Source organism: Miscanthus floridulus, chromosome 5 (assembly GCF_019320115.1).
Source record: "Miscanthus floridulus cultivar M001 chromosome 5, ASM1932011v1, whole genome shotgun sequence".
Taxonomy (NCBI): domain Eukaryota; kingdom Viridiplantae; phylum Streptophyta; class Magnoliopsida; order Poales; family Poaceae; genus Miscanthus; species Miscanthus floridulus.
The window spans coordinates 46,042,878-46,068,398 of record NC_089584.1 but is presented as its reverse complement, the minus strand read 5'-3'; positions in this window follow the sequence as shown (position 1 = coordinate 46,068,398).

The following is a 25,521-nucleotide window of genomic DNA, read 5'->3' as shown; positions in this document are numbered from 1 at the left end:
CTACACTTCTTTCCGTATAGAGCTTCAAATGGTGCCATATGAATGCTCTCTTGGTAGCTATTATTGTAATAAAATTCAGCTAACTTCAGGCATTCATTCCACTTCTCAAGAAATGAAATGGCACAAGCTCTCAACATATCCTCGAGCACCTGGTTCACCCTTTTAGTTTAACCATCAGTTTGTGGATGATATGATGAGCTCCTGAGGAGGCGAGTACCAAGGTAGTGCTGTAGTTGCTCCTAGAAACAAGAGACAAAAACTGACCCTCTATCGGAGATTATAGTAAGGGGAACTCCGTGTAGGGTCACAATCCGATCGAAATATATCTCAGCATACTTCTTAGCTGTATATTTAGTGTCCATCGAAATAAAATGAGCAGATTTAGTGAGATGATCCACAATGACCCAGATAGAATCATAGCCCTTGGATGTATGGGACAAACCAACCACAAAGTCCATGGAGATGTCTTCCCATTTTCAAATAGGAATGGGCAAGGGCTGCAAATATCCTAGAGTATGCATATGATCTTGAAAGGATCTAACAATGCCTAGAGGGGGGTGAATAGGCGTATCTAAAAATTTACTGCAAATGCTAAGTTCAAATCTGTCAGCCACTGTCGGAAGTCCCGACGTTTGGGTCGGAACTCCCGACGTTGTCAGAAGTTCCGACACAAACGTCAGCAATTCCGACGCCTACGTGAACTACAAAAGCAGTGCCAAATTTAACTTTGCGGATAAATAAACTTACAACCTCACTTCCTAGTGGTTTGGTGAAGATGTTGGGTCACTCCCTTGACGCCGTAATGCCTCCAAACCGTAGATTGAGTCCAAACCCTAAAATGGAGATTTTGGAGACAAGGAGACAAACACATACAAGTAATCTCAAGCAATCACAACAACAACAAGCACGCGGGACACAAGGATTTATCCCGAGGTTCGGCAACCCCACAAAGGAGCTCCTACGTCCTCGTTGTTGAGGTGACCACTAAGGTCGGAGTCTTTTCCACCTCCTTGCCTCTCTCAAAGCGACCACAAAGGTCACTTGAGCTTTCCACTAAGAAATCGAAGGGTGATACAAACTTCCCAAGGCTCTTCCACAAGATGGAAGCTCTAGGGCAACGCCTAGCCGGCTAGGGGCAAAGCCCCAAGAGTAATAGATGCAAAATCAACCGGCTTGACGAAGAAATCAAGTGCTCAAGCTTTCCAAAGTGATGCTCTCACTTAATCCACTCTCCTTTTACTCAAAAACTAAGGGAATCGAAGATTGGAGCAAAGGGGGAAGGAGAGGGGTGCTTTAGTTGCTTGGGAGCTATTCAGCACGAAGTGAGTCAACTATGAAATGAGTCCGTAATGGTTAGAAGTGAAGAGAGGAGTATTTATACTCCAAGTGAAAATCCAACCGTTCAGATATACGTCGGGAGTCCCGACGTAGATCCTGGAACTTCCGACGTTAGCATAAAATAATGTTCCCAAAGGGTCAGAAGTCCACGGGTGAAAGTCAGTGTCGAAACTCCCGGCAAACGTTGGGACTTCCGACGGTCGGAACTCCCGACGATCGTCGGGACTTCCGATGTGCACAGTTAATCAAACAGCCAGCACTACTGAGGCCAGGACTCCCGGCTTGGGTCAGGTCAGTGTCGGAACTCCCGGCGAACATCGGGACTTTCGATGGTCGGAACTCCTGGCGAACGTCGGGACTTCCGACATGCACAGACAGCAAGCAGTTAGAAGCACAGGTGCCGGGACTCCTGGCTTAGGTCAGGACTTCCAACTGTCGGGAGTTCCGACTTACGTCGGGACTTCCGACACCGAAAGTCACAGAAAATAATTCTATGTGCTCGTGAAGTGCTAGAGTGACTCTCTTTTGATTTTATTTAAATGCTTGAGCACTCTATCTTCCTCAGACCAACTAAACTTGCATCCCTCTTTATAGTGCGGCGGATCCTAAACTCAAAAACAAAATTAAAACCTTTGGAGATCGTTTTGAATTCGTCCGCCTTTACAACTTCAAGAATTGAGGGATACCATTTCATCTTTATCAACTCTTTGAATCTTTCATGGAACTAATAGCTGCAACATATCTCATTAAGATCACATTAGTCCCTAATTTGGATGTCATTAATACACCAAAACCCACATAGGGGGCAAATGCACTTTCAATCTCCCCCTTTTTGGTAATTGATGACAACCAACTTAGGCTTTTATAGGAATAAAAGAATCTAAAGCTTTTTGAACCCCAAAATTTATGGAGAGCTCCCCCTTGATGTATGCATGAATTTGAATTTCAATTGGACTTATTTATACATGCTTTGCATACACCAAGACAAAAGCTCCCCCTAAATTTTGTAATCCATGGGGTGCAACAAGTGTGTGTGAACAAGTATATAGACGTGAAAAGAGATGCATTATGACATGTTATTTCACACAACAAGTAAATATGATGGCCAAGATTTCAAAGTAGAAACTTGAAGCAGTACATGGCCATACAAAAAACATTCATCATGACAAGTAGAGATAAGCACAAGCAAATAAGATAGATTAAAACATTACTTATCCTACAATCATCCATCACACACATATAAATAGATAGTTGTCCATCACACGGTTGCCACCACACGACATAGTTCATACATGCTAAAGGTTTTAAAGTTCCAAAACATAAAGACCAACTAACTTATTACAATAAATCAAAGCCTAACACTCCCCCTTTGTCAACAAGTGCCAAAAGGGGTAGGCCGCATGAGAAATCAACTACTCATCGTTGGAGTCATCATCTTCTCCTTGGTCACCTTCCTCACCATCATCGTCGTCTTCATCATCGTCTTCCTCTTAATATTCCTCATCCTCTTCAGTTGCTTTCCCCTTGCCATGCGGGCGAGAAGAAGCATCATCTTCGTACGCCGCACAAGCCTCATCATATAAAGCCAATGGATCACGAGGAGGCACAAATGGCGGCGGAGAGGAAGATATAATGCCTGCTTGCTGTTCCAACCGATATAGCCTCTCTTGCATGTCGTTCTCACGCTGAGCACTAGCACAACACTGTCCAAACATGTAGGTCATTAGAAACTTGAACTTGTTGGGCTTCTTTCTAGAGGAGGACGAAGACAGGGGCTCATCGCTGGATGAGTGAGCAGCAGCAGCAGCAGTAGTGGTGGCAGCACCACGACGAGAGCGAGAAGCCGATGGACCTTTCCCTTTAGCTTGGGCTGCCCCAGCTTGTTCTTTGAGTTCTCTAGCGGCAACGATAGAGGTCTTGTTGTATATCTTGAGGAGCTTATGCTGAGAGTCATAGGGAAAACGGATGCTGGATACTTGCTCTATGATATGCATGATGTACGGAGCATAGGGAAGATGCTTTACCGGATCCTCAGTAGCATCATGGATCTTGTTCCAAATGTATCGACTGATGGAGAACTTCTCAAACTCATCTCCAAATCTCTAAAGCACCTTCTGTGAATCATCGCGAAGGAAGGTGCAGTCACCTACCTTCGGATACAATATCTGTCTCAGGATGTTGTTCAGAACATAATAATATGGCTTCAGAAATGTGGTCTGTCCATCAGCCCTGTGGCCCTCAAGATACATGTGTTGATATTCCTCCAAAGCAAGATCCTCATACTCAGTCAACTCATTGGCATTCCGGTCGCTGTGACCCAAACCTAGAAGGCGAGAGAAATTGACGAAGTCCACCTTATAGTGCTTGCCTTCAGTGGTCCAGTGAATAATGTCCATAGCACCGGTCTGGTCTCTCTCATGATGATAAGAAGCATAAAACTGACAAATCAGCTCGTTGTTCCAATTCTTCCAGAACTATAGCAGGTAGTACAGCCCCATTGATTTTATATCCCGAACCATCTGCTCTAGCTCGGGTTCCTTGTACTTGCCAAGAGAATATGCATCAATGCACTTCATCTGAAGGACCGGTGGCTCCTTCTTCTTCAAAAACTTTCGATAAAGAATGGAATCATAGAAATCATAATGGAAGGGGTGCCAGAAATGATACTCAAGGTGGAGATCTTTCTCATCCTCTGCATACAGGTTCCTTCCTCTGTTGTACCGGATGTCCTTGACTCGATGCTAGTAATCCACTAGAAGGGGAGGAGTCCATCCACTAGCCAGATTCAGAGCCATGGAGGGCTCCCTCATGATCGGCGACACCTCGGTGAATGGAATGAGCTGACAAGTCCCTGATGGACCACGAGACGGGGTGCGAGGCGGTGGAACAGCAAGGGTGCATCCGGCATGGTCCAACGCTTCTTCTTCTTCATCAACCATCGGCTCAGCCCCAACAGGAGTAGGAGCAGGAGGGGCAGGAGGAGGAGCGGCAGCCGATGACCCCTGGTCGCCACATCCACGACCACGGGAACCACCAGCACCACACGAGTAAGACGCCTTGGTGCGGCCAGGAGGCTTGGGAACAGCGGCACGATCTTGAGTCTTCTTGGAACGCTTTTCCCGATGGCGCGAGGGACTACTACCACCTTCCATAACTGCGTAGAACACAAAATGGAACTAAGAAACAATACAAGGAGAGGTGAACGAACATCGAGAAGTGAAGTAACAGGAATGGAGTGGTCACCATAGGGTCGGTAGTCCCGGCCAAAGTCAGGACTTCCGACAGCCAGGAGTTCCGGCGTACGTCGGGACTTCCGACGGTCGGAACTCCCGACGGTCACCGGGACTTCCGGCGCACACGGTGACCATCCCATTCATGGGGCTTCAAATCACGACACACATCCAAACAAGGGAGATAGAGGAGTAGAGAGGAAGAAAGAATAGAGGCAAAACAAAAGGTACATTGGATTTAGGGTTAGAACACCATGGTAGTACCTTGAAATGAGAACGGAAGAGAGGTAGAGAACCAAATCGCAGTCGACGATGAACAAATCCACGGGCACAATCTCCTCCACCAATGGAATCTCTGCCACACCAACGACAAGAACACCCCAATCCAAAGAAAACGAGGGCACAGGCGGTGGAAGGAGGGAGGGAGGGAGGGAGGGAGGGAGGGCGGTCGGCACTACCGGCAAGACCTCCGGCGGCGGTGGAAGAGAGAAGGAGGCTAGAGGATGAGGTGGGGCGGCGGTGGGAGGGGAGGGGGGTGGCGCGAGGAGGAGCCAAGGCGACGTCGGCATCGGTAGAGGAAGAGAAACCGCAGTTAAAACAAATAGGACGGGGCCGGTTAAAAGGGAATTGGGTAATGGATCGACGTAGTCAGATCTGCGTCGGAACTCCCGGCGCACGCCGGGACTTCCGGCGGTCGGGACTTCTGGCGCGAGCCGGGACTCCTGGCCGTCGGGACTTCCGACACAGGGAAACAGAAAAACACCTTAACCTGCACTCGCTCTATCATGTGGGGCAAAAATATGATGGACTCTAAGATTTTCACAGGTGACTAGATTTCATTCATCCAATACAAAACAATAGTCACTCATGAAAATTACAAAATAGATTTTGAAAGTGACACACAATGTTTTCACAATTCTTTTCTCCTAACTAGATCAAACAAAATGTGTGTGCAAGGGATCAAGCCACGTTACGAGAATCAATGATATTTAGTTCACTCCTCAAAGCACAAAATCTTGACTCATCTAGGGGCTTTGTGAAGATATCGGCTAATTGTTTTTCGGTGCTCACATGATGAATGGTGATATCTCCTTTGGCTTCGTGGTCTCTCAAAAAATGATGCCGGATGTCTATGTGCTTTGTTCAAGAGTGGTTTACGGGGTTGTTTGCCAACTTATTGGCACTCTCGTTGTCACACAAAAGTGGAATCGTGGTTAACTCACATCCAAAGTCCTTTAGTGTTTGCTTCATCCAAAGTAGTTGGGCACAACAAGCGCCGGCCGCCACATACTCGGCTTCGGCGGTGGACAAAGCAACGGAATTTTGCTTCTTAGAGCTCCAAGACACCAAGGAACGACCAATAAATTGGCAAGTTCCGGTAGTACTCTTTCAGGTTACTTTGCAACCGGCATAATCCGAATCGGAATAGCCAAGTAACTCAAAAGTGGAGCCCTTAGGATACCACAAGCCAAGATTAGGAGTGTGCACTAAATACCGAAAAATTCTCTTAACGGCCATCAAATGACATTCTTTCGGATTAGCTTGAAATCTTGCACACATGCACACGCTAAGCATAATATCGGGCCTAGATGCACAAAGGTAAAGGAGTGATCCAATCATGGAGCGATATACCTTTTGATCGACGTCCTTTCCTCCTTGATCAAGATTAAGATGTCCATTGGTTGGCATAGGTGTCTTGATGGGCTTGGTCTTGTCCAAGTTAAACTTGTTCAACATGTCATTGGTGTACTTGGTTTGACTTATGAACGTGCCATCCTTGAGTTGCTTGATTTGAAATCCAAGAAAGAACTTCAACTCTCCCATCATGGACATCTCGAACCTATTTGTCATAATCCTACTAAATTCCTCACAAAAAGCCACATTAGTACTACCAAATATTATGTCATCGACATATATTTGGCAAACAAAGATATCATTATTGACTTTGCGAGTAAACAAAGTAGCATCGGCCTTTCCTATCTCAAAACCTTGTTTGAGTAGGAAATCCTTTAAACAATCATACCAAGCTCTAGGGGCTTGTTTGAGCCCATAGAGCGCCTTGTCGAGCTTGTAGACGTGGTTTGGATACTTGGGGTCTTCAAAGCCCGGTGGTTGCTCCACATACACCAACTCGGATAGGGGGCCATTGAGAAATGCACTCTTCACATCCATTTGATATAACTTGAAATCATGATGGGCGGCATAGGCAAGTAGAATACGAATTGATTCTAGCCTAGCCACCGGTGCATAGGTCTCCCCAAAATCCAAGCCTTCAATTTGAGTGAATCCTTGAGCCACCAACCTTGCCTTGTTCCTTGTTACCACGCCATGCTCATCTTGCTTGTTGCGGAAAACCCACTTGGTTCCAATCACATTTTGCTTGGGTCTTTCCACCAAGGACCAGACTTCATTCCGAGTGAAGTTATTTAACTCCTCTTGCATGGCTATCATCTAATCCGGATCATCAAGTGCCTCTTCCACCCTATGAGGTTCCAAAGGAGAAACAAACGAGTAATATTCACAAAAACTTGCTAAACGGGAACGTGTAGTTACCCCTCGTCGAATGCTCCCCAATATGTTATCAACGGGATGATCCCGTTGAATGGATTGATGCACTCTAGGATGTGGCACTTGAGTTGATCTTTGGATAGGGCCATCATCATCATCATCACAGTCATGATTGATTGGAAGATCACAATCATGAGCTTGCGGAGGGTTGACTTCACTTCTTTCTTCATTGTTGAGTTGTGGTTGAGCTCGCTCATTGTTGACACCATCTTCATGAGATTGACCTTGTGCTTCATTTGATCTCCCATCTTGATTATTTCTTGTTGCGGAGGCTTCACCATGTTCATTTGATGAAACATGATGAATGGTTGGATCAAGATCATTACGCACAACATGGTCTTCATCTTCGTCTTCAACGGGCTTCACTTCACCAATAGCAAGCTTCTTGATTGCTTCATGTGGGGCTTCCTCATTACCTACATTCTCAACATTGACTTGCTCTTTTTGAGAGCCATCAGTTTCATCAAAAGTCACGTCTACCGCTATTTCAATCAAACCGGTGGTTTTATTGAAAACACGATATCCATGTTCGTTAGTACCATAACCAAGCATGAAACCTTCATCAACCTTTGGTGCAAACTTAGAACTTTTGGATTTCTTGTTAAGTATGAAACACTTGGATCCAAAAACTCTAAAGTAGTGCACCTTAGGCTTTTTACCGGTTAGAAGTTCATAGGCGGTCTTCTCTCTTATCTTGTGAAGATATGAGCGGTTGATGGCATGACATGCCGTGTTAACCACTTCCGCCCAATAATTAGTTGGGGTCTTGTACTCATCCAACATTGCTCTTGCGGCTTCTATGAGCGTTCGGTTTTTCCTCTCCACAACACCATTTTGTTGTGGAGTGTATGGAACCGAAAACTCATGCTTGACTCCTTCTTCATCAAGAAACTCTTCAATGTTGGTGTTCTTGAACTCCGTCCTGTTGTCACTTCTAACTCTTTTGATTTTGACATCAAACTCATTTTGGGCTCTTTTCGCAAACTTCTTGAAAATTCCTTGGACTTCACTCTTTTCACGCAAAAAGAATACCCAAGTGAAATGAGAATAATCATCAACAATTACAAAGCCATATTTGTTACCACCAATGCTTATATAAGCGACGGGTCCAAATATGTCCATGTGAAGCAACTCCAATGGCCTTTCGGTTGTCACAACATTCTTGACGGGATGTTTAGCTCCAACTTGTTTTCCCGCTTGGCATGCGCTACAAATCCTATCTTTCTCAAAAGAAACATTTGTTAGTCCAAGGATGTGTTCGCCTTTTTGAAGTTTGGCCAAGTTCCTCATCCCAACATGGGCAAGTCGGCGATGCCATAACCAACCCATGCTAGATTTTGCCATTAAACAAGTCTCGGGATTTACTCTATTTGATGTGAAATCAACTAGATAGAGTTTCCCCTTCAAATGACCCGTAAATGCAATAGAGGAATCCTCCCTTCTATAGACTTCCACACCCTTGTCCATAAAGAGACAATTGTAACCCATCTCACAAAGTTGTGAAACGGACAACAAATTGTATCTTAACGAATTCACAAGTAAGACATTGGAAATGGAATTATCATTTGATATTGCAATTTTACCCAAACCGAGTACTTCACCTTTTCCATTGTCACCAAACACAATATTTCCACTTTGATCATGACTCGGTTGAAATGATGTAAACATGTCCTTCTCTCCGGTCATATGATTGGTGCATCCACTATCCAACACCCAACTTGTTCCACCGGAGGAATATTCCTACAAAAACAAATTATGCTTTTGTTTTAGGTACCCAAAAAGATTTGGGTCCTAAGGGGTTAGTCACATAAAACTTGGGCACCCAAACACTCCTCATAATTTCCTTTCTCTTTTGGGCACCTACATACTTAACCACAATCTTGCCATCCTTGCCCCAACAACACATATAGTCACTAGCATAGCACCGTGGAAGTGGTGCTTGTGGCTTGAGGACATCGGATTGCTTTGTCTTGATTGTCTTGGTATTTGTAGGTTGAATCTTTGGAATGTATACCTTGTTGTTGGCCTTGCATATAAGCTCATCAAGAGCAACGCCCTTGTTGAACTTCACACAAGGCACACCATTTATTATATTCCTTCCATTTGCCTTTCCATCATACCTATTGTAGCCAATGCCTTCCTTGATCGATGGGTGCCTTGATGACTTGTATATAGTCTTGTTAGATTGCTCTTGACACTTACACCCATTCTTCAATATCATCTCCAACCTATGAATATCCTTATTTTTCTTCTCTAACTCAACAAGGTTAGTTGCATATGCATTTACATCAATTTTATAGCATCTTTTACAACCATCACTAGTGGAGACATTAGAGACTTCGGTTGCCTTAGGAGAAGTTGAAGTGCTAGCCCAAAGAGTACTATAGTTTAGCTCAAGATTTTGATATTTTTCTTTCAAGCTTGTGAGGCTTTCTTGAGTTATACTCTTTTCATTCTTAAGGCTAGCTATTTGATCATTAACCGTGGAATGTTCCTTAGTCAATTTCCCAATTGAGTCATTGGCTAAAGACAATTCAACGGTTAACTTCTCAACCTTCATCTTTTCCTCGGCGATAGATGCTTCAAGTGCAAGGTTTTTCTCTCTCTCTTGAGTAATTATATCTCCTTGCAACTCTAAGCATCTATCCCTCTTCTCTAATTTCTTCATTAGCATTTTTATTTTAGTGAATGCCTTTTTACCAAATTTCTTTATCATGGTTGCTTCAATTTCTTCTATGTTATCATCACAACTATCATACTCATCACTAGAGGAAATGGGTGTAGTATGTACCTTCTCCCCTTTTGCCATGAGACAAGTTGGAGTGTAGTAGTCGTTGTCGATGAGGTTGGAGAAGAGCCTCGGTGATGAAGATAGGTTGGCGAAGAGCTTTGGTGGTGAAGTTGAGTAGGGGAAGATCATGGTCGGTGAAGAAGAGTGGTGGATGGTGATGTTTGCGGCTCCCTTCTTCTTCTCATCATCACTTGAGTTACTATCACTTGACTCCCATTCTTCCCCAATATGAGCTTCACCTCTCTTCTTGCTTTTGTTCTTCTTATCTTCATCCTTGTCATGCTTGTGCTTCTTTTTCTCATTAGGACAATCGGCTATGAAGTGACCAACTTGACCACATCCATAGCAAAATCTCTTTTTGAACCTTCTCTTACCATCACCATAGGTCTTGCGATTGCTTTTCTTCTTCATAAACTTTCTAAGATTTCTAATCACAAATGCAACCTCCGCATCGGAATCTTCTTCTCCACTTGAGGAATCATCCTTCACTTTCTTCTTTTCTTGACTTGAAACTTGACCTTCATGTTGTTGAGTTGCTTTAAGGGTGACACTCTTGTTGAATCCCATTGCATTAGGATTTTGATTGTGAGCATTGATTGCATCTTCATCTAGACACTCATGATGCTTGAGCTTTGAAAGAACTTCTTGAGGTGTCATCTCATCATAACCGGGCCTTTCCATGATCACGGACGCTAGCATGTTGTTCTTGGCTCTATAGGTTCTCAACATCTTTCTAGCAACTTTGTTGTCATCCCATTCGTTGCTACCAAGAGCTCTTATGCAGTTGACCAATGCCATGAGCCTATCAAACATGGATTGTGTTGTTTCATTTTGCAAGAATACAAATCTTTCCAATTCACCATGAAGTAACTCTATGTTGCCTTTCCTCACACTTATATCTCCTTCAAATGATACTTTCAAAGTATCCCAAATTTGCTTTGCACTTTCCATTCCATTTACTTTTCTAAACTCATCCAGAGCTAAGCTTGACACAAGCAATGCTACGGCTTGTGCATTTTGATGAAGGTTGTGCACTTCTTCTGGAGTTATCTCTCTATCTTCATCGGTAGGAATCATCACACCAACATCCACAACTTCCCAAAGTCTTGCGGCTATTAGATGCATCTTCATCTTGTAAGACCAATCGGTGTATCTTGTTCCATCAAAGTGAGGTGGCTTGCCAATATTGACAGACGGAGTATGGAGTGTTGAACTTTTCATGATTTGTCCATAGTCAAAACTCATGTGTGAATATATTCCTTTTCCATGAGCATGCTCACCGGCTCCAATATCACTAGCGGCATCTTTGTTTGCTTCATTCTTGTCACTAATATCATTCTTGCCACTTATTGCATCATCAACCTTCTTGCTCAATTCTTCCTTCAACTTGCTCATCTCATCTTGCATCTTTTTCATTTCATCTTGAAAGAGCTTGACTTGAGTACTCATCAACTCTTTAGCTATTTTCTTGGCCATTTTGATGGCAACGGCTTGCATCTTGTCGGTCTCTGACATTGTTTCTTCTCATGTGGTGAAACGCAAAGAGAAGACCTCGCTCTGATACCAATTGAAAGGATCTAACAATGCCTAGAGGGGGGGGTGAATAGGCGTATCTAAAAATTTACTGCAAATGCTAAGTTCAAATCTGTCAGCCACTGTCGGAAGTCCCGATGTTTGGGTCAGAACTCCCGACGTTGTTAGAAGTTCCGACGCAAACGTCAGCAGTTCCGATGCCTACGTGAACTACAAAAGCAGTGCCAAATTTAACTTTGCGGATAAATAAACTTACAACCTCACTTCCTAGTGGTTTGGTGAAGATGTTGGGTCACTCCCTTGACGCCGTAATGCCTCCATACCGTAGATCGAGTCCAAACCCTAAAATGGAGATTTTGGAGACAAGGAGACAAACACATACAAGTAATCTCAAGCAATCACAACAACAACAAGCACGCGGAACACAAGGATTTATCCTGAGGTTCGGCAACCCCACAAAGGAGCTCCTACATCCTTGTTGTTGAGGTGACCACTAAGGTCGGAGTCTTTTCCACCTCCTTGCCTCTCCCAAAGCGACCACAAAGGTCACTTGAGCTTTCCACTAAGAAATCGAAGGGTGATACAAACTTCCCAAGGCTCTTCCACAAGATGGAAGCTCTAGGGCAACGCCTAGCCGGCTAGGGGCAAAGCCCCAAGAGTAATAGACGCAAAATCAACCGGCTTGACGAAGAAATCAAGTGCTCAAGCTTTCCAAAGTGATGCTCTCACTTAATCCACTCTCCTTTTACTCAAAAACTAAGGGAATCAAAGATTGGAGCAAAGGGGGAAGGAGAGGGGTGCTTTAGTTGCTTGGGAGCTGTTCAGCACGAAGTGAGTCAACTGTGAAATGAGTCCGTAATGGTTAGAAGTGAAGAGAGGAGTATTTATACTCCAAGTGAAAATCCAACCGTTCAGATCTACGTCGGGAGTCCCGACGCAGATCCCGGAAGTTCCGACGTTAGCATAAAATAATGTTCCCAAAGGGTCAGAAGTCCACGGGTGAAAGTCAGTGTCGGAACTCCTGGCAAACGTCGGGACTTCCGACGGTTGGAACTCCCGACGATCGTCGGACTTCTGACGTGCACAGTTAATCAAACAGCCAGCACTACTGAGGCCGGGACTCCCGGCTTGGGTCAGGTCAGTGTTGGAACTCCCGGCAAACATCGGGACTTCCGACGGTCGGAACTCCCGGTGAACGTCGGGACTTCCGACGTGCACAGACAGCGAGCAGTCAGAAGCACAGGTGCTAGGACTCCTGGCTTAGGTCGGGACTTCCGACTGTCGGGAGTTCCGACTTACGTCGGGACTTCCGACACTGAAAGTTAAAGAAAATAATTCTATGTGCTCGTGAAGTGCTAGAGTGACTCTCTTTTGATTTTATTTAAATGCTTGAGCACTCTATCTTCCTCAGACCAACTAAACTTGCATCCCTCTTTATAGTGCGGCGGATCCTAAACTCAAAAACAAAATTAAAACCTTTGGAGATCATTTTGAATTCGTTCGCCTTTACAACTTCAAGAATTGAGGGATACCATTTCATCTTTATCAACTCTTTGAATCTTTCATGGAACTAATAGCTGCAACATATCTCATTAAGATCACATTAGTCCCTAATTTGGATGTCATTAATACACCAAAACCCACATAGGGGGCAAATGCACTTTCAGATCTGCTTTAACTCTCCCACAAGTGTTGCACTCCACGACGTACTAGGTGATGTCCTGCTTTAGGTTGGACCACTAGTACAAGTGGCACAAATCATGGTACATCTTGTTACTGCTAGGATGGATAGATAGCTTTGAATGATGGGCTTCACTCAAAATCTTCCTTCTCAGCTCCTCATTGGATGGAACCACAAATCTATCCTTATACCTCACTACATCTTGCTCATCAATACTAAAGTGAGGGCCATGCCCTTCGGCAATCAATTTCCTAATGTGAGGAATTTCTTTAGGGTCTTGCCTTTGCTCTAGAAAAATCTGCTCAAGCAACTCTGAGGTCAAGGCAATGTGAGCCAACACTTCTGCATGGTTGAGAGACAAAGGTGTTTCCTCAACCTGATGTGACTTTTGGCTCAAAGCATCAGCCACTACATTAGCCTTTCCTAGGTGGTAATGTACCTCCAAGTTATATTCCTTAATCAATTCCAACCATCTCCTTTTGGCTCATATTCAACTCAAACTGAGTGAAAATATATTTGAGGCCCTTATGATCTATAAAGATGTGCACCTTGTTGCCCAATAGATAGTGCCTCCAAATCTTTAGAGCATGGACCACAGCAGCCAGCTCTAAATCATGGGTGGGGTAATTTACTTCGTGTTTTTTCAGTTGGCACGAAGCATAAGCTATCACATGCTCATCTTGCATAAGCACACATCCCAACCCCGTCTTTGAGGCATCACAATATACATCAATGGGTCTGTCAATATCTGGTTGGGACAACACAGGAGCAGTGGTCAAAAATGTCTTTAGAGCTTGGAAGGCTTCTTTGTAGGCTGGGCTCTAGTCAAACTTGGCTTCTTTTTGGAGTAGCTTGGTCATTGGCTGGGCTATCTTGGAGAAATCTAGAATGAAACGCTGATAGTACCCAGCTAGACCAAGGAACTAACGAATCTGGTGCACAGACTTGGGAAACTTCCAATTCAACACATCTTGCACCTTGCTGGGGTCAACAGAGATACCATCAGGTGTCAACACATGCCCCAAAAACTGCACTCGATCTAACTAGAATTCACACTTGCTAAATTTAGCATACAACTTGTGTTCCCTCAATTGAGCCAATACTATTCAAAGGTGTTGGGCATGCTCTTCATCATTCTTGGAATATATCAGGATATCATCAATGAATACCACAACAAACTTGTCCAGCTCTAGCATAAAGACTAAATTCATCAGGTACATGAAGAAGGCAGGAGCGTTGGTGAGACCAAAAGACATTACTAGGTACTCATACAACCCATACCTAGTAGAAAAAGCTATCTTTAGTATATCATGTGGTCTGATCTTGATCTGATGATAGCCTGAACGGAGGTCAATCTTGGAGAACACCTTGGCACCAGCTAGCGGATCGAACAAAGTATCTATACGGGGCAAAGGATACTTGTTCTTAATTGTTACAACATTTATAGGGTGGTAATCCACACACATCCATAGAGTGCCATCCTTCTTCTTCACAAAATGGCTAGACAACCCCATGGTGAAGAGCTAGGGCAGATGAAGCCTTTTTCCATCAATTCTTCCAATTGCTTCTTCATTTTAGCCAACTCCTTTGGAGCCATGCGGTACGAGCATCGGGAGATAGGAGCAGTACTAGGCTCTAGCTCAATGGAGAATTCCACCTTTCTGTTCGGTGGCAACCCAGGTAGATCTTTAGGAAATACATCCAGTAACTCACATACTACCAGAATAGAGGCAAGATTAGGAGAGGCTTCAGCATGAGTAGCAATAGGTACGACTGGATCTGAGGATACAAGAAGAGACATTCTATCCTATGGGGTGTACGACCCCGGATACCCACAGCAGACCACATGGGCTATGCCCCTAGGGATGGCCTAGCCCACAAGAAGAAGCCTTGCGAGGCATGACTCTGCTAGGCACCTTCCACAAGACATCGAGAAGATATCCTGAAGATACTATGAGATCTATTAGGATATGTATGATCCCAAGATTCCTATAATTAGTTATTACTTTCTGGTTATCTCTTAGATCTAACAGACTTGTAACCCTGTCTCCCGGACTATATAAGGCAGGCAGGGACCCCCTCTAAAATCATGGCATATCATACGATAGCTAATACAAACCAACAGACCATAGGAGTAGGGTATTACATCATACTAACGGCCTAAACCTATCTAACTCGTGTGTCTCTGTTGCCTTCTTGTTCTTGATCTCACGCTCCTCTACCAATCAATCTACCTTTGTGGGATACCCCTCGGAGGACTACCGATGATATTCTATTTACAGTTGGCGTGCCAGGTAGGGGTATGCGTGCTATTTCCTTGTCGAACAAGATGGCTTTTTTCGTAGGCTCTTTGTCCCTTCCGCAGCCTAGCTAGATCTTCATGGTCAGATCTATCTTGTGGGTCATCAACACTGATGGAGTTGGAGAGCTCCTCGAGCCAAGGTAGATTGGTTCTGCACCGGCCACCCCACACCTACAACTGCAGATCCAATCTCAGAGCCGATTTTGAGGTCTCCTTTGGCAACAACTCGCTGTCTGCTTCCTCGCTACCAGAGGAGACCGATCAACAATGACGATCTGATCAAATCCATCGATTGGGTCGGACTAAAGCTCGCTGATTGTCTCTCTGTCACTGAATTGGCACTGGACAATCTAGTTCAGTGCCGACCACCCTCTCATCTAGATCTATCAGAGGCTGCTTGGGAAACCATAGGGGCTATGGCCCTACCCTTTGGATTCACCAACGCTGCCACTACTTACCAACATGCCCTAAGGGGCAAACTTGCTGACCAGGTCACCATCCAGCTTCTGCTAGCCGTCAACACGCTACACTTAGGCTAGAGCCCTAGGGTGCACCTCCAGACCATCCCAGAAGAAACTCTAGGCTCTGAGTCTTAGGGCTCTATGGAGACCCTCGCCGAAACCTTCTCTGATCAATTTCTCCTTCCACCCTTTTGAGGTGGTGCGATCTTCAACGTCAGCATCGACAGCCCTCCTCGGAACGGCGAAACCAAGGAGGAGCGCGTTGCTCGGGAGAACCGGAACGTCAACCGCATGCAGCGACGAGAAAATGAGGCAGCCATCACAAGGGCCAAGGCTACCCGGAATAATCAGCTTGACTCTCAAGGAAGACCACTCCCGCTCTACCATGACCTCGACAAAGAATTCCTCCGCATCGATGGCCACGATGTCTTCAAGACTCCAAGCGCCAATTTGGCAGTAGCCGCCAACGAGCTTGCTCATTTCCCTCAAATGCCCGAGCTCACCAAGATCGCCGCCATGCTTAAAGCGGCTCACTGTTAGGTCAATGAGATCCACGAGGATCAAAGACCTTCATGATCTATGAGCACGATTCACCGATCAGCTGTGCTGAGGTCCATTCGCTGCCCAAGTCAAAGCTATTTCACTGACCAGTCGCTACCTCTCCAGGGGGGACCCAGGGGGCATCGCACCGAACACCATTGCCAACACGACCAGGAGGTCAAACATGATGCTAGAGTACATCTTAGCAACCTCTAGGATGCGCGGTGGTGTATCGAGCAACGTCGCTTTGGTCACCATGAAGACGAAGTGCGTCACCGCCAGGATTACAAAAAGGAGTACGGCAACCCAGACTCAGCCCTCGAGCCTATCCCTGACCACAACGCCACAGAGTACGATGTTGACAACCCTAAGGGGCCTCCGGCTTTCACAAGGGCACTCCGAATGCTTCGATGGCCCCATGGTTTTAAGATCACCGGGGTCGAGCCCTATGAAGGAAGAATGAACCCAACTCAGTGGCTATAGGCTTACGCCACTGTCGTCCGCGCCGTGGGAGGAGACACCAGCGTCATGGCAAATTATCTCCCCATCATGCTCATGCCACTTGCCATGAGCTGGTTCACCAGCCTTGCACCGGACTCCATCGGCTCATGGGAAGAGGTGAAGAAAGTTTTCACCGACAACTATATGGCCACGTGTACTCAACCCGGTACGAAGCATGATCTCAGCCGTATCAACCAAAAGCCATCTGAGCTCCTCTGTAGCTATATCCAGCGTTTCTCCGAGATGAGGAACTCTATCGCCAACATCACGGAAGCTGAAGTCATCACCGCCTTTATCCGAGGACTCCACCATCGCAAGCTTCACTCCAAATTCAAACATAAGCCACCAACTGGTATCGGCGAAATGATAACTACCACCAACCAGTACGCCGATGCCGAGGAAGCCAAGGTGCGCTTCAATAAGGATGTAGGCACTCAACGACCGCCTCACCGATATGACGATTGCCCCGACAATCGATGCCACAGCGACCGCCGCCCTGACGATCGTAGCTATCATCGTGATAGCGGCCGTGATCAAACAGGAGGACACAGGCCTAGCCAAAATTGCTACTGCTGGCTAGAACACATCTTTGCCACCATTAGTCAACCTCGCGCCAAGCGTAACTACAATGAACAGTACCAAAAGATCCTTGACGGCCCATGCCCTCTTCACAAGAACGCCAAACACAAGATGAAGGACTGCATTGGTCTGGCCTAGGAGTTCCAGGACAAGAGGCTCGATGACAACACCAACGATGGAGCCGAAGGTCACCGACCACCTAGCAACAACAACAATGCCTTTTAGGACCACGATAAGGTGGTCGCCACCATCTTTGGGGGCCTCGCCTCCACTAAGATTCGAAGGGAATGAAAGCTTGCCGCTCGATGAGTGCTCGCTGTCGCTTCAGAAGAAACTACCGCCGACCCTAGTTATCACCCATGGTCTGAGGTCCCCATCACCTTCAGCAGGGCCGACCAGTGGGTAGACATACCATATATAGGGCATTTCCCCCTCGTCCTCGATGCAACCGTCTAGAAGGTGCTCTTTAGAAAAGTCCTTGTTGATGGTGGTAGTGCTTTGAACCTACTCTTCACCGAAGCCCTAAGGGAGTTGGGCCTCACGATATCAGATCTCACACCCTCGGACTCCTCCTTCTAGGGTGTGGTACCTAGAAGGGCATCCAGACCACTTAGAGAGATCACCATACCAGTATAGTTTGGCACAGCAAGCAACTACCGCGTCAAGCATATCAACTTCTACATCGCTGACTTCGACACCGCCTACCACGCCATACTTGGCCAGCCAGCTTTGGCCAAATTCATGGCCGTACCACACTATGCGTATCTAGTGTTGAAGAAGCCTTCGCCTGTAGGAGTCCTGGCTCTATGGGCCAACCTTTCCGTTGCCTATGCCTGTGAGACAGAGTCTCGCTCTTGCCAAAGCCATCGACCTCTCCATCTAGATGGCTAGCGTGGTCACCAAAGCCAAGATAGTACCCGCCGATGACATGGAGATTCTAGAGCTAGAGCTTCCCCACGCCTCCACCAAGTCTAAGGAAATCAAGGAGGTTGGCCTCGGCCTCGACAATGCCTCCAAGACCATGAAGATTGGGGCTCACCTTGACCCTAAATAGGAAGGCGCGCTCATCTCCTTCCTATGTGCCAACGCTGATGTGTTTGCTTGGAAACCTGCTAACATGCTAGGGGTACCATGGGAGAAGATCGAGCACTCCTTGAATGTCTCACCGTTCACCAAACCGATCAAGCAAAAACTCTGTCAATTCACGCCAGACAAGAAGGAGGCTATTAGGGTAGAAATAAAATGGCTCTTAGCTGCCAGGTTTATTAAAGAAGTGTATCATCCAGATTGGTTAGCAAACCCTGTTCTCATTCGAAAAAAGAATAAAGATTGTAGAATGTGCGTTGATTATACTGATCTTAACAAACACTACCCTAAAGACCCATTTGGCTTGCCTCAGATAGACGAGGTTGTAGACTCTACCGCTGGCTATGAACTACTCTCTTTCCTTGACTATTACTCCGGCTATCATTAGATCTCCCTCAAGGAAGAAGACTAGATAAAAACATCATTCATTACACCTTTCGGTGCATACTGCTACAAAACTATGTCCTTTGGACTCAAGAATGCTAGGGCTACCTATCAAAGGGCCATTTAGATGTGCCTCGACCAGCAAATCGGCCACAATGTTGAAGCCTACATCGATGATGTGGTCATCAAAACCAAGACAACTGACAACCTTATTGCTGACCTCGAAGAAACCTTCGCCAATCTGAACAAGTACCGATGGAAGCTGAACCCTTCAAAGTGCATCTTTGGAGTTCCATCCAGTATACTGCTGGGCTACATCATCAGCGCTCGAGGCATCGAGCCTAATCCTGACAAGGTCTCTGCCATCACCAATATGAAATGGCCAACATGTGTCAAAGATATACAGAAGCTTACAGGTTGCATGGCTACTTTAAGCCGCTTCATATCACGCCTCGGCAAAAAAGGGCTACCTTTCTTCAAGCTCCTCAAGGCCTCCGAGTGCTTTACCTAGTCAGAGGAGGTAGACTTAGCTTTTGAGCAGCTCAAGTTGTTCTTAACAAAGCCACCGACCATGATAGCGCCAAGGCCAGATGAGACTCTGCTAATATACATCGCCGCCACTTCTCGCGTTGTGAGCACAGCTATTGTCGTCGAACGCGAGGAAGCTAGGCACACTTACAAGGTGCAACGTCTGGTCTACTTTATCAGTAAAGTACTTAATGAGCCAAAAACTCGTTATCCTTAGGTACAAAAGCTGTTATATGCAATTCTGATTACATCGCGCAAGCTCCGACACTACTTCGAATACTACAAGGTCACTATGGTCACTGAGTTCCCCTTGGGGGACATTCTTTGCAACAAAGAAGCCAATGGCCGCATCATTAAATGGGTTGTTGAGCTCGGCACCTATTCCATTAAATTCAGAAGCAGACCTACCATTAAGTCATAGGTGCTCGCTGACTTCGTCACTGAATGGATCGAGATCTAAGAGCCTATCACCGCTGCTTGCCCCGAACACTAGGTGATGTACTTCGACGGCGCCCTTAACATCAATGGTGCTGGTGCGGGCATTCTATTCATTACGCCGACCAAGGATAAGCTACGTTATGTTCTTCAAATACACTTCCCGGTCTCCAACAACGCTGCGGAATACAAAGCATGTCTCCATGGTCTTCGTATAGCTATCGAGCTCGGCGTGAAACACCTAATGGTGTGTGGGGACTCCGCATTGGTTATCAACCAGCTCAACAAAGACTAGTCCTATTCCAGCGAGAAGATGGATGATTACTGCGCTGAAATCAGAAAGCTTGAAGGAAAATTCTATGGTATCGAGTATCACCACGTGGTACGTGACCAAAATCAACTCGCCGATCACTTATCCAAGCTCGGTTCTTCTCACGCCGCAATTCCACTAGGGGTTTTTATTCAAGATCTCCTAGCGCCATCCATGAAAGAAGATAAGGAAGTTGAAGAAGTTCCCCCTGCCGAGCAGTTGGTACTTGCGGTACTTTTGCTGGTCGCCGATTGGAGGGAGCAATTCATCAAGTACCTCACCAGCGCCAAGGTACCTGCAGACAAGACTAAAACTAAATGCCTAGTTCATCAGAGCAAGCTTTACGTGCTGGTGGATGGTAGCTTGATGAGGAAAAGTGCCAAGGAAGGGATACTACAGAAATGCATCACCCAAGAGGAGGGAGCGAAGGTGCTTCTTGAAATTCACTCTGGTTCCTGCGGCAACCATGCGGCCTTGAGAACATTGGTCGGCAAGGCTTTTCGAGCTGGTTTTTATTGGCCCATAGCCATCACTAATGTAGAAGATCTCATCCGATGTTGTGAAGAATGCCAATTCTTTGCTAAGCAAATACATGTGCCCACGCAAGAGCTGCAAACCATCCAAGCTTCCTAGCCCTTTGCATGTTGGGGACTAGACATGATCGAGCCTTTCAAACCAGCACCAGGTGGTTTCCGGTACATGTATGTCACCATTGACATGTTCTCCAAGTGGATTGAATATAAACCGCTCGTCTCGGCTACTGCAAAAAAGGCAGTTGAGCTTTTTGAAGATATCATCCATAGATTTGGTCTACCAAATAGCATCATCACCGATCTTGGAACTACGTTTACTGGACATCACTTCTGGGACTTCTGCGAAGACCATTGCATCTCCGTCAAATATGTTTCTGTTGCTCATCCAAGAGCCAACGGTCAAGTCGAACGGGCGAACGGTATGATCCTTGATGCCCTAAAAAATGACTGTATCAGAAAGAAGAAAAGCACCTAGGCAGATGGCTCAAGGAGCTTCTAGCTGTAGTTTGGGGACTATGTACTCAAGCAAGTCATAGGACCGGCGTGACTCCATACTTTTTGGTCTACGGTTCAGAAGCCATACTACCAGCGGACGTTACTTTGTGAGCACCTAGAGTGGAAAACTATGATGAAGAGCAGGCCGAGGCTGTCTGGTCTGAGGACGTCGAGAGAGCCGAGGAAGAGCGCCTAATCACCCGTGTCCATACGGCTAAGTATCTAGAAGGCTTGTGGAGGTACTACAACCGAAATGTCAAAGATCGTTCATTTACTGTTGGCGATCTTGTTCTCCATAGAAAACAAAAGATTGACGGTTTGCACAAGCTCTCTTCCCCCTAGGAAGGGCCTTATATCATCAAAGAGGTTACTCGACTAGGTTCTTATCGCCTAAGTGACTTAGAAGGAGTTGATGTTCCCAACTCGTGGCACATCGAACACCTTATACATTTCTATCCTTGAAACACTACAGATATATACTCTACAAATTTATATTCAGTAATGTTTTTTGGTCTCCGTAACTTGTCTCCATTTTGTCTCTATTGTGGATTAACAACCACTTATGGTCGCCGAGCTATATGCTACTTCATAACAAACTCCAGTACGTAATTGCCGTAACTACGCTGACCACGTTTTCTCCAAATCGCTGAACACGATTTCTCCAAATTGCCGAACGAGTTTTCTCCAAATCGCCGAACATGATTTCTCCAAATCGTCGAACGAGTTTTCTCCAAATCACCAAACACGATTTCTCCAAATCGCCAAACATGATTTCCCCAAATCACCAAACATTTTTTGATCGAAGAGCAACATGCTTTCTTTTTTCTGATCTCTTCAGAGATGACCCAGTCTCGATTTCTCCCTACACGTGCTACGGGCTCCGCGCTCTACGTTATGGGTGGTCGGCTGTGGTCCCTTGTCACACCTATTTTTCCTACATGTCTACGGGCTCCGCGCTCGACGTTATGGACTATGGGTCAGCCAAGGCCGAGAGTTCAACATAGGACTACTTGCTCGTACTCCACCTATACGATCTATATCTCCAAGTTATTTCGATAACCGCCGAGCAGTACACGTTCCGCTTTTTTCTTTCTATAGAGAAGACCCATTCTCTGATCTCTCCCTACACGTGCTATGGGCTCCGCGCTCTGCGTTATGGGTGGTCGGCTACGGTTCCTTGGTCACGCCTGTTCTTCCTACATGTGCACGGGCTCCACGCTTGACGTCATGGGCTATGGGCTAGCTAAGGCCATGGGGGTCAGTAGCGAACTAACTGCTTGGACTCTACTTATACTCTGTATAAATACCTTATGGTCATAATTACGAAGATTTTTTTGCCGAAATACAATCTGACTGCATACACATGCACTTTGTAACATTTATCATCTGAATAAGTATTTTCCATGCTTTCGCGCATTCTAACTATACTATCCAAAAATTATAGATGATATCTACCAAGGAGATCATTGTGTTTCTCCACTGCCATCAGTCTCTCCAAATAGGTCTATATCACCAGCCAACTTTTTTGTTGCGTCTTCCACCTCATCCTCTAGCCACTAGGTCTCTGCTTCGCTCAGCCCCTCGGCTTACCCACCCCCTATCGCCTCAAGGTCAGTGCCTGGATAGTGGGACCGAACAACAGCAAGGGCATGGGTAGCGGCGTTGGTAACAATGATGTTGTGGTTGAAGCTCTTGAAGCTTTCCTACGCCGTCTTGCATCTTTCGATGATGATGTCCAGGCATGGCGGCCTATCATCGGGCTGAGGAGCAGTTTCCGGTTCGACATTATCGAGCACTGGGTTGATTCTGACAACTTGTTCTAGCACATCGAACTGTGCCTTGACCCTCTGATGATAGTCTGCATGCATTTTGAAGTTCCATCAGGCAAGACAATCGCCACAACAAGAAAACCCAACTAGGGGGTACTTACCGTTCAGCTCCTCGGTCAGTTTGTGTTCCTCCTGTCTCCTTCGCTTTCTCCCTCGGAGTTGCTCGAGGGCCTAGCGCAATTGGCTGAGCACAACATCTTGTTCTACAAGTACATCATTCATCACCAAAATAATCATATCTAACTATGTGAGGCATTTTTGTGGATCGTATGAACCTTTCTTCTCCTCGAAGACTTTCTGCAGCTTTTCTAGCTGCTCGGAAGCATCTTTAAGTTGTGTAGAGGCAGTGGTTAGCTGCTCGGACTTGCTCTGTAGTTGTTCTTTTGCAGTTGCCAGGTGCTCAGACAGGACTACCTTCTGGTATTCTAGGTCTCGTGCGTTGGACTCAGCAAGGTCTCGCTCGCGCTGGGCCCTTTGGATGTTTTTCTCCAAACGGTTCATCGCCTCCTTGAGTTTTTTGTTCTCCTTGGCGAGGGGCTCCATCCTCTTAATTAGCTAGTAACGGTGCTCGATAGTTCAAGTTATCCCCTGGAAATGTACAATGACAATGACAGAAGGACACCACCAATGTCAACGAAGAATATTCGAGATTTAGTATTAACCTCGATTTGTTTTACTACTCCACCGAGGGTGGATTTCAGCCTCCTCATTTCTCTAGGGGTGTCCTCTTCCTCGACAACTACCACTTCATCACCGCGCTTGCGAAGGATTCGGATGGATTAGGTTCGAGGCTCATCATGAACGATCTCCTCCACCTTGTCCTCCTCTTCCATAGTAGTAGGGGTCACCGCAGGGGGGCTCTGTGGCCAGACAGTGGGTCTGAGCATGACCTGCGACCCCTCAGGGGGCACCGTTAGCTCCTCGGGCACCCCTGGTCTTGCTGACCCAGTTTCTATTGCTTCGCTGGCAACTCTAGTTTTAGCTCCCAAGGGTCTGGCGCTACCCGTCGTTGCTTCGGGCATTGTCGCCGAGCCGGCCTCTGCTGCTGTCGGCCCCTCACCATCTCTAGCTCCACCCATAGCGGTTGTTGATTTTTTCACCGGCTACCGAGCACACTAGGGGACCCTGACATAGGGGCGGCAGGCGTTACCTCTGCCTCAGGGTCAGCTCGAGACTGCTTGTCAGTCTGGGCGGTTGATTTCGGATCTCCATATGCCTTGTGCTGCATCAGAACATTTGGTCGATCGCCCAAACAACTATGATCTAATAGAAAAACAACACCAACGCTAGGATACTTACCGTTTGGTCTGTCGATGTGCTTTTTTGAATCAGCGAGGCCTGTTCGAGCCCCCAGGTGTGGCCGTGGGGTCGACCCCCACACTCTCGGGTGGAGGTTTGTCCTCCTCTACAGTCAGCCTCTGCTCCGTCTGTTGTTCCAGTGTTTGGTCCACCTGTACCACCAGGTTTAACTCCGCCTGATGCTCGGGGACTCCTGTCACTTGCTCCATGAGGATTTTTGTTACCTGCTGCTCGGGGACTTCATCGCTTCCCCTTGGTTGCTCCTCCATGTGTGTGCTGTGTGAAGTTGTTTGCACGCTCGGGGGAGGGGGAACTATATTTTCGTTGTCATTAGACCACTCCATCACCATGGCCCTTCGTGGATGAGTGGTCTGGTTGCCACCCAGTGATATACCGCCCGATTTGCGGGGAGCGGCCATCACCGTTTTCCTCTTCTTCTAGGCAGGCTCGTTTGTCGCTGCCTGTTTCCCCCAAGATTTCTCTGATAATGGGAGGGGGGACGCGTCGTGTGATCAACATTTGAATCTCTAGATTTTGATGAGATACTGATGGAACTTTCTTCAGGGTGTTCTGTTGGTCGAACATCCACCGCTGGTGGCCATTCAGCTTTTGGCACGTCAAAAAAATATATTGCTCTATCCTACGAATGGATCTTTGCATAAGTAAGTCAGTTCCCTGCTCGGCAAATCGACATTTGAACAATGTAGGTTAAGATGATTACTTGAGGAGGTGGGTTCATACAGTTGAAGGCCTTTGTTTCTTTCGGCCAGCTAAATGAGGCGCTGGAGGTGAACAGTTCTGTGGCGCGGCCTATTACTTCTTTCCTTGATAGCCGTTTAGGTCTCTCTCGGGTTCCATCGTTGTTGCCCCTGTAGTCAAAAGCAGGGTAGGCCCTCTCCTTGCAAGGTTGGACACAGCATACTATGAAGCTTGCTGCCACAAGTTCACCTCTCAACTCCACACTTTGAATCAAGTCAAGGAGCTCCTTCACTTGCTCCATGTCGATACTTCTTGGTCTCTCTGACCAGCTTCTTTGGTTCTCCGGGATATGGTGGACGTCGCAGCGGACGGCCGGGTGGTTCTATTTCATGTAAAATC